Source organism: Psammomys obesus, unplaced genomic scaffold (genome assembly GCF_907164565.1).
Source record: "Psammomys obesus unplaced genomic scaffold, mPsaObe1.curated_primary_1811, whole genome shotgun sequence".
NCBI lineage: Eukaryota > Metazoa > Chordata > Mammalia > Rodentia > Muridae > Psammomys > Psammomys obesus.
The window spans coordinates 14,729,347-14,740,516 of NW_026596085.1; positions in this window are offsets into that span (position 1 = coordinate 14,729,347).

An 11,170-nucleotide genomic window follows, 5' to 3' on the forward strand; every position below is an offset into this window, starting at 1 on the left:
TCCCAACACTCAGGGAGACAGGCAAGCAGATCTCTGCAAGTTCAAGGCCAGCCTGTGCCAAGGCTCTGTGGTGCACACCTGTAATCCCAACACTCAGGGAGACAGGTAAGCAGATCTCTGCAAGTTCAAGGCCAGCCTGGCTTACAAAGGGCGTCCAGGACAGCCAGGCTACACAGAAAAATCCTGTCTCAAGGAAACCAAAACAAACAAAAACAAAAAAAAATTTAAAAAATGAGAATCTGATTTTGCATAAATAATAGTGAAAAACTAGCAAGAAGTGTAGCTGGTCCTGATGTGTAACTAACAAATCTGCATTCTTGCTGTGGACAGCTTCCAGGCATTGACTAACAGGCACCCCAAGCCTGGGATCCCCACGTAAACCAAGATATGGGAGGCAGATCGACACTCACTTGGCCTTTCTGTCTGGACTCACTTCACAAATTCATTGGAAGAAAGCTGTTACCAAGGACATTGAGACAAACCAGCTAAGTCAAAGAGCCATGGTTACTGATGGCAAACCCATGTGGCTGGGGTTTCCAAAGGTAAGAGTTAAGCTGCCGGGAGACTGGAGTCCAGCAAGGAGCTGTGTGAGTCCTGGACTGAGCATAGAACTGTGTGTTTACTGGGAACCCACTAGGCCAGACAAAGATACCAAGGAGAAGCAGCACCCCTGAGCACCCCTGGAGACCACACAGAACCAGACATCAGACTCTAAACAGCTACTGTGAGAACACATGCAAAGTGGATGGACCTCAAAAACATTACAGTAAAAAAAAAAAAAAATGCACCAGACTGTATTTCTGTGAAATCTCTAGAAAAGGAAGAACTACACAGAAAAAAAAAAAAAAGACAAATCTGCAAAAATAAACAAAAAACAAAATCACAAATGTGGTTGTTTTTTGTTTGTTTGTTTGTTTGTTTAGACAGGGTCTCATGTAACCCAGGGTGGCCCTGAACTCGTGCTCTTGCAAGTGACTCACTATGTCCATCTTAAAAGACATCAAACTTGTCAAGTGTGGCGGCAAACACCTTCAATCCCAGTGCTTGAGAGGTAAAGGCAAGCAGGTCCTTGCGAGTTCGAGGCCAGCCTGGCCTATATATCAAGTTCTAGGGCACCCAAGGCCTAGAGCCTGCCTCATCATAAACATACACACAGAAACCACCGAAGAGAACTAATGGAAATTGTGAGAAGGGTGCTGAAGAGTATCTCTCCACAGTTGATGGATTCGGGCAGGGGTGCAGATAGGGAATGACTGAGTTTTCTTTGAGGGACTGAGTTTGACCATGTCCCAGTGAGTACATGGACAACATAAATTAGACTTGTTTTATTGCTCCTGCTCTTCCTTCCCTGCTCCTGCTCCTCCTCCTCTCCTTCTACCTCCTCCTTTTTTGTGGGGGGAGGGGACAAGGCTGGAGGGATGGACCTAGGAGGACTGGGAGGTGAGTGTGCTCAGGGTTCATGATGTAGAATTCACAAATGATCAATAAAAATATTGTGAAAAATACAGACATGCAACACATGCACACACATGCAGAGACACATGCACATACACAGAACCACTGAACTTTTAAAGAAAACAGAATCTCCTGGTTATTACTGGCTCTTGTACAGACAGAGCCCCCGACGACCAGGATCTTGAATGTCTCTGTGGCCATCAGACTCATTATTACAGAAGCGTTCATTTTAGGATGAAAGAACTTCCCCTGGGGTAGAGTGCCAGGAAGTTTTCAAAGCAGAAACACATATCCCAAGTCAGTGGCCAAACTCATATCACCCACCATCATGTTGCTGGCATGTGCCTAAGCTCTTGTGACCTAAGGCAACATAGGTAGGAAGCCCTTATGACCAGAAAAAGACGAAGAAAAGACTTGGGTTACACAATCATTTGCAGCAGCATCCTATAATGGCTGCTGCAAAAAATGAACTCTCACAGGGTTGCCTCAAATTATGTGTCTTGGGTCTAGAGAGATGGGTTAGCAGTTAAAAAGTGCTGGCTTGCTCTTCCAGAGGACTGTAGTTCAAGTCCCAGCACCCACATAGGGGCTCACAACTGTCTGTAACTCCAGTCCCAGGGAATCTGACATCATCTTCCGACCTCTAGGGATACCAGGCATACATATGGTACACAGATATACATGCAGACAAAACACCCATACATATAACACATAATATAAATACCAAAATATAACATTTTAGTATCTTATCCTTCTGGAATTTAGAAGATTGAAATATCTTTCACTTGAGCTAAAGTTAAAGTGTTTACAAGGCTGCTTCTTTCTGGGGTCTCCGTGAGAGAATGTGTTTCTTTGCTTTTTCCAGCTTAGAGCCCACTCACATTCCTTGGTTCCTGGCCCCTTCTTGTATCTCCAAAGCCAGAAAGGCGGGGCTGAGGATTTGCCTTCTCACACTGCCATCCTTCTTTTTCTGTTTCCATGGTTACATCTCCTTTTTGGACTTGAACACTCTCCTGTCTCCCACTTTTACTTAGGAAGGCCCTATGATTAATTCTGTGCCCATCAGAGTGATTTAAGGCCAGCTCCCATCTCAAGACAGGCTGGTGAGACCCTTGATTTCTATCTGCAACCTTAATTTCTCCACCTCCCCATGAAATCTGACATATTCACAGGTGCCAGGGTCTGGAGTGAGGAACTCATGGGTGACGTCATTCCACCTGCCACACTGGGTAGGAGAGTGTAAATTGAGGGTAGAATGTGTTATATTGAAGCCTCACTCTGGAGTAGCTTTTAAAGACAACGGCAGTGAGGTGAACTCTTCAGGGAGTAGTAGTGATGAGTGTTCCTGACCATCTTTGTGTAAAGAAAAGCGTCCCAAGATTGGACCATATACAGACTCAGGAGCAGTGGCAAATAGCCCAGTCAGAAGGTGGAAATAAGGAAATGCTGGAGGACTGGGGTCTGATCAGGGAGGAATGAAGCTGAAAGAATGAGGACCAAGAAAAAGATCCAGGGCCAGAAAGATGCTGAGCAGCTTAACTGCTCTTGCTGAGGACTAGTGGCTCACAAACGTCTGTGACATCACTTCTGGAAATACTGCCACCTTCTGGACTCCACAGGCAGCTGCATTCACATACACAGACACATATACACATAATTAAATGTAAAATAAATTTTTTTGAATAGAAAGAAAAGAGCTTGTTATCATGTTAGTACTGTCAGAGAACGTTCAGTAGAGGAGGGCTCTACACAGCCAAGGAGAGCAGACAACCTTAGCCACTTGCCTTTGTCATCAGCCACGCTGGAACTGATGGCAGTCCCACACAATCAGTGGCCATGTGGCAGGAACTGAATCCCACCAGGGCCCCACAACACAGATGACCACATGTTATAGCCATCCTTTGGGCACGGAGGAATACTCAGTGCTCTCCCTCATCCATTTCTGCTCCCTCACTCTCCACAGTGGTTGAGGTAGAAGTGTCCATCGTAGATGCTTGGCACCCAAGTCTCTACCTGCCACATCCCAGGGAACTTAACCCAGGACATGATGATCAGTTACCACTGAGTAAAGCTTATTCTTCTAAAAAAATTATTTGCTTTTATTTTATGTGTTTTGCCTGCATGCATGTCTGTGTGAGGATGTCAGGTTGTGGAATTACAGATGGTTGTGAACTGCTTTGTGGGAGCTGGGAATTGAACCCAGGCCCTCTGGAAGAACAGTAAGTGCTCTTAACCACTGCTCCATCCCTCCAGCGCCCTGTGTAGAATCTAATTTTCACTGTGCACAGGACCATCTTCTTGGAAGAAGGCACACACCCAGGGCTACCATGCAAGTCTTTGATGCCTCTCTACACACCTGTTCCTCACCTCAGTCACTATTTCCCTTTAACATATCACCCAACCAACCCTGAGGCCCTGGCTTATCATTCGACAGCAATGGCTACTATGTGTAGCCATAGTAGCCACGGACAAATGCGTAGCTCTGGAATGGGTGGAAATAACTTCTATGAGACAGATGGGAGGCAGGTAAGGACAGAGCATACTCTTCCTACTGAGGTCCCTGCTGACAACCTTACTGGGGCTACTCTGCTCCAAAGTCTCAGTCCTTAGGCTCTGCTTCCCTTTGGTGGCACTTACACTGTCTGCGGCTATTTGCATGGTCATTCACAAACATAGTTATCATCTTTTTTATTTCGAATGCAGAATCTTCAAGATGGTAGACATTTTTTTTTCCATCTGATGGCTATACACATGGCCTGAGATCTGACTGAAGAGGAAGAAGAGAATGAAGCTGGGGTTTCGGGGAGCACCAAGAAAAATAACTGGGGCTGGAGAGATGCTGAGTAGTTAACACTTGGCCCTCGCAGATCATGGTTGATCTTCGCTGTAAGCTTGATAAATTTAGAATCACCATGTGTGCTGGCTAGTTTTATGTCAACTTGACAGAAGCTATAGTCATCTGAGAGGAGGGAGCCGAAAATATCTTCATTAGACCAGCCTGTAGGCAGACAAGCCTGTAGGACATCTTTTTAATTAGTGATTAATTGGGGAGGGCCTGGTCCATTATGGATGGTGCCATCATGGTGGCTGAACAAGCCATAAGAACCAAGCCAGTAAGCAGTACTTTTCATAGCCTCTGCATCTGCCCCTGCCTCCAGGTTCCTGTCCTGACTTCCTGCCCTTCTACCCTGTTTAATGAAGAACAGTGATGTTGAAGTGTAAGCTCAAGAAACCAACCCTTTTCTCCCCAAGTTGCTTTTGGTCATGGCATTCCATCAAAGCAATAGTGACCCTAACAAAGACACTATGAAAATGCACCTGTGGGTACTTCTTTGAGAATGTTTCCAGAGAGGGAGAAGGGGAGACCCAGCCTGCATGTGGCTGGGAACATCTCATTGGCTGGGGTCCCAGATGGAATAAAAAGGAGAAGGTCAGCTGAGCATAGTGCTCATTTCTCTCAGGTTCCTGACTGTGAGTGTAATGCATGCAGCCGCCTCACTCTCCTGCTGTCCTGCCTTCCCTGCCATGGTGGACCGTATCCCCTCAAACTGTAAGCCAAAGTAGACCCATCCTCCCTCAACTTGCCTTTTTCTGGGTATTCTGTCACAGCAATGAGGAAAGTAACTAATACCCTGTAACAATCATGAAATCTAGCATCGTGCCTGCCTCTGAAGGTCAAGAACACACTTGAAACACAGTGGTCACCAGGCAGTGGTGGCTCACACCTTTAATCCCAGCCCTTGGGAGACAGAGGCAGGTGGATCTCTGTGAGTTTGAGGCCAGCCTGGTCTACAGAGCAAGTTCCAGGTCAGCCAGGGCTGTCTCAAAAAAAACAAAACCAATAAAACCCAATCTCAAGCAGATCCCTCTGGCTCACAGAACCTCAGCCTCAGGCATGTCATCTGTGAAATGAGAACGCGGGTGTGTGGCCCAGGAGGTTGGGATACCTCTTGGGATGTGTACATAACATACAGCGTATAGTCCTAGGTAGAAACACAGTCAGCGCCAGCACAAACAGGATTCCTCCGCCGTGAACTAGAAGACAGAGCCACTTGGAAGGAGAGGTCGCAGGTTTTGTAAAACGTTCTGGGAGAGGAGGCTACCGACAGTGTGGAGCCAACAGCTGATTCTGGGTATCATGTGTGGGGGCTGTCTCCCATGGGTACATGGAGGCTGGCATGAGGGTGGAGGAGACAGGTGCTGTGAAATCCCTGGCTCAGTCCGATGAGCAAAGCAGGAAGCACAAGGGCCAAGCAGTTGGGGACACTGGCAAGCGAAGGCTGACCTGATGCCCTGGTTGGGAGGCCTCGAGGTGGGGAGCCAGTGCCATGGGAAAATGCAAGGAGCCAGGATCAGGATGAGGTCAGAGGACTGGCCAGCCGGAGGCGTGAGAGGCCTGGCAGGCTCGGAAGCTGTGGTCAGGGAGTGGGATCGTGGAGAGAAGCTGGAAATGTCTGGTGATGACAGGGCCGGGCAGCGGGCAGCCGCAGTGCAGTGGAGGTGAAGGTTGGCCAGGGAGGTGTGGGAAGGATGCACAGATCTGGCAGCCCCCTCTGCAGGCCTTAGGGCCTCTGGGTGACTCACAGACGGCTTCTCGCCCCACACCCCTCACCCTCCTCACGCCCTTTGATGTCCTGCTGTTTTTCTGACATCTGAACCATGTCTCTTACCACAAGACCTTTTCTCAAACACAACTTTTTTTTTTTTTTATACTTGACCCATCCCTTCTAGCTGCCCCTACCATCACTTTCCCAGTCAGTCCCCAATTTTGTTGTCATTCATCTCCTCCTCTTCTTTGCTGGTCTTGTCACCACCATCTTGTCAATCATGAATCTTCATGAATTATTTTGCTCATAACATTGTTTCTTTGTCCTTCCCACCCACCCCCAGTGCTTATACACTCTAGGTAAGCGCTCAGCACTGAACTGGTTCCAGGGCTGAAGATTGTCCACACCAACCTTAAGCATTCAAAGGGAAAATCTGCCTCCAGGAACTGACCTCATGCATCCAAACAAGGATGGCAGAGAAACGGGCGATTGACTGGCAGGCTGAAGGAAGCCCACAATTCTGCAGTCACACACCAACTGGAGAGCAGGTCTCCAGCCTGGCTCTGCCAATCATGGGGTGTGGGGCGGCGTGGGGAGCTTGGTTAAGTCACATCTTTCAGCATCAATTAAGCAAAGAAAACAGTAGCTAATGAGACATTAGGAATACTGGTTGAAATTAGCCATTGCTATGGCATTAGACTGGTCCACAGCTAAAGCTGCGTTCTTCCTTCTTTCTTCGCAAGGAATGTACCACGCCTCCTAGCACCTGCTTGAAACCATGGTCAGTACCAAGCCCCCCACTCTACACTGTTTTCATATATATATATAAAACCTTTGGTAAAGCTTGTTATAAATTAATACAGTAAGAAATTGCCAATAATAAAAAACTCAGAAAGCCAAGCATGATGGCACATTCCTGTAATCTCAGCACTCAGGACGCAGAGGCAGGAGGATGGCCACAGTGAGGCCAGAGTGTCTACACAGTGAGTTCCACACTAACCAGACAGATAGTAAGGCCCCATCTCAAGAAAATAAAATATAAAAGAGACCAAAAAAAAAAATCCAAACAGAACAAATCACAGCAATTTACTGTGATAAAATTATGTAGATACGGTCTTTCTCTCAAAATCTCTTACTATACCGTATTCACCGATCTTCCTGCTATGCTGTGAGATGGGACGAAGCCTCCATGATGAGACAGAGTGACAAATGACATAGACAGTGAAGTATGGTGCTGGACCTTATGCAAAAGCTATACTTAAACAGAGGCATTGGGACAAGGAGAGGACTGATAGGATAACAGCTAAGCCTGATGAGTGACTAAGGAGAATACAGCACACACAGCATGAATACTCTGCACACCAGGCTGCCCCAACAAGTGGGTGACGCCATTGTACTGCTTGAAATGTCAGGTCATTGTTTATTTCTGGAATTCTCTGTTTAATATTTTCAGGCTGTAGTTGACTTTGGGCAACTGAAACCTCAAAGGGCAAAACTGGGCATCCCTGATTGCGCTCTTCTAGTCAAATATGTCCCCATGGAGCCTTCTTTGAAGTACAATGGGTAGGGGAAGAGGCTCTGAGCTGAACTCAAACACTCTTGAGTTGTTTCTGGGACTCAGTTTCTCATCTGTAAAATGAGTTACTGACATCTGCTTTGCCTGCTGCAAGGGCTGTTGGGAAAATAAAAATGCTTCTTAAAATGCTCCACAGATGAGGGAATTTACTCTCGGGTAAATTAATAGACACCGTCTCCTCTTTTTCCCTGTGATCGCCACACTAACCAACATGATTTCCTCCCATTGCTCCCCTCCCCCTCCTTGTTCCTCTCCTTCGATCCTCCCTCATCCTCCTTCCTCTCCCTCCTCCTCTGGATCTTGGGGTCCTTTGCCTCTGGGAACACAGCAGCACCATGTCTGCTTGTCCCAGCTTCTTACAACAAATACCCTGCCAATGTGGAACCTCAACGCTGGGCTCAGAGCAAACTCTTCCTCAGAGGCTGACTCGTTCTTGTCACTCAGCCCAAACAAGTGGCTGAGAAGAGCTCCACCATCAAGCTCTTATATCTTTGCCCGGAGCATGGCCCAGTCCTGTGACCCAGGCACATCCTGTAACCCTGACAGGCTCTGTCTGCCTCTAAGAGGCGCAGGTGGACAGTGGTCAGTGTGAGCTCAACCAGAGGGTGAAGGACAGTCATTGAACTCCATAGAACGTGTCTGCCATGAGCCCAGTGCTTCATATGTTAGCTATTATCATCACCACAGTCACCACCATCCCCCTCGTATCCCCACCCCCCGTCCTCCCTCCCAGGCCATCTGCAAGGTCATCTCTGTCCTCTGCCCCCTCAGGATAGTGACATGATTCAGTGGCTTTGTCTAGACTCCCCTGAGGATGAACACCCACCCAGAATGACTCTCCCCCTGCCCCCCACCCATCTCCAGGTGCTTTCCAATTTGGTTTTTCATTGTTTTTATGCTCATACTCAAACACAACACCACACAGACAGCACCCCAGAAAAACAATGTTAAGTAATTGATGGTTTGCCCCTCCCTCCCCCCCTCCCCCTCTGGACTTCTGGCAGAGGTGTTTGTACATGACCTGGGATGAGAGGAAGCAGACTGGATGGGGAGGGAGGGTATTGGAATGCCCAGCTACACCCCTAGAGCCAAGAGGCCTTTGCTCCACACTGGCGTCTCTCGTCTCTGCCTCCAAGTGATAGTACACACCTTACTAACCCTGCACCCCTGTGTCCTGTGTCCTTCCCTTGTGCCCCATCAAAGCCTATGTCACAATATAAATCCATGTGGCATCCCCCTGGCCCCTGTCTCCTTCATCCATTTAATTTTGTTGCCTTCAATGTCAGTCACTCAGCCAAAACATTCCGCACTTTACTGTGTTCAGGGAATACAGAGGTTGGAGAGATTCAGGGCGACAACCTAGAAGGGCAAACCAACACAGGCAGTCAGAGGTGGCTGGCAGGAGCTCAGGAGCTGAGACTCTCCTTCTTGTGTCGGGACACATGGAGGCCACAAAAGTCCAGAACAGCAGCAGGCTACATCTCTCTCAGGGGCTCACAATGGGTCCTTTCCAAGGAATTCTAGGTGTTTTCAACCCTGGTGATGGTATCATTGTGTAGTGAAAACGTTACAGGGGAAAGGGGGCCCCCAAAGGGGAAAAGCCTGTTGGGGAGGCCAGGCAGGGACCACAGACAGAAGCATTACTGTCTGCAACGAAGAATTCTGAATTCAGGAGTCAGAGAAAAGCTCTGGAGAAAGCTGCATCCTACCTGGGGCACAAGGCGCCATGGGAGGCTACAGAGTGCCACCTGGTGGCCACCAGGGAAAATGTTTTGTGTGGATCTGGTTCAATCCTCCACTGCAGAGGTCTCACTGGGTCCACGTCAAGTCTCAGACATCAGTTGGCAGTCTCTAGTGTCCATCAGGAAGAGGAGAGAGAGGTCATTCCTGGAATTCTCTGTGATTTTCATCCTCTGCCTGCCTGTCACCGCACACATCACTTCCTCTGCTCCTAGCATCCTGAGGCCCAGTCCTCAGCTCTGGATTTTACTGGTGGTAGTGCTCAAAGAGCTGTCTGTTGAAGAAAAGGATTCTAGTTGGAGCTAACCACAGAAGTGGGGACTAGAAGCGAGCTCCAGCTGTCCTCTTAGGAATGTCTCCCTGCTTCTTATCAAAGTTGGCTTCTCTTCAGCTACACCCCATTTTTTCGTTTGTTTGGTTGGTTGGTTTTGTTTTTGTTTTTTTGTTGTTGTTTTGTCTTGTTTTTCTTGGACTTCTGTTTCTCTTGCAACTCCTAAGAACAGCTTTCTATACCTAAGTGTCCCCACGTCATCATTCTTTAGGGCAGGATTCCTAGCCCAGGCCAGCTTTTACCAGCTGGCTGGACAACACTTAGCAATGTCTGGAGGCCTTCTGGGCAGTCTCACGTGGAGGAGGGAAGCTGCTATTGACCCCTAGTGAGAAGAAACTAACAATGCCCAGGTTGGCATTCCACTGTACTCAGAATCAGGGCCCAAACGTCAGCAACGCTAATGGGGCACCATGGAGAGTTCTAGCTGTCTCAGGAACCAGGCCCTCTCTAGAGATCTGTTTATACGACCATGTGGTAACACATCTGTCCACCTCCGACTCCGACTGCAGTTCGGACTCAGCAGCTGCCTGGCTATCCTTGATTCTTAGGGTCCATTCATCCTCCCTCAGTGCTTCGGAACAAAGAACTTGGGTGGTGTACAATGAAGAAAGAGACACACGTCACTCTACAAAACCAGTATTATCCTCTATACATACACATTTGTATTGGGATGATTAGTGTATAACTTTCCCCCAGCTATCCCTTTTAACAAAGAAACAGGGAAGGCTTGCTAAAGCCCTGAGTAGCAGGCAGAACAAAGAAAAAAAAGACTCTTGTCAAGTCAAATATGAAAGGCCTAGCGCCCCTAATTATATCTTGGAAGGGAAGCTTTGTCCTAGTGACACTCGGGCTGGCTTGGGGCCAGCTCAGGTTTCCCCCTTGAAGATTTTTAGGAAGTTTCATGATATGGAGACATTGTTGAAAAACCAACCGCTTGACTTCTGCTGAGCAATCAGCTGCTGAGATCAAACCCAGTCCTGCCACTTAGGCGTCTTTGAGTAACGCTGGTTATCTCGGGCAAAAGCAGCTTGCAATTTTAACCCGGGCTTCCCAGGGAAGTCAGGCCACTCGGCCTGCTTTCCACCTGCTTTTTGTGTGTGTGTGCTTTTCACAAAGGCTCTCTGGGGAAGCTTGCCGGAGAGATGCAGACTGATTTCTGATACCCATCGTTCTGCATTCACATTGATTATTAAAGGAGCAATAAATACTGTTTTTCTTTTGTAAACTGAAAAAAAACCAAAAAACAAAAACAAAACACAAAGAAGCACTAAGAAAAGCAGCTCCTTTTCCCTCCCTTCTTCCCCTTCCTTCCCTCCCTTTCTTCCCTCCCTCCCTTCTCTCTCTCTTGGGCTGGGGACCAAACCCAGACAGAGCCTTGCACCGTGTACTCTGCCACCAAGTCATACCCGCCTCATCTCCAATTCGGTCCCTTAAACATGAAATTCTGAATTGACTCACAGGCCACTCTTGTCCCATTGTAATTTCAATTTTTAGCTTTTTTTTCTTTTTTCAATTTTAAGA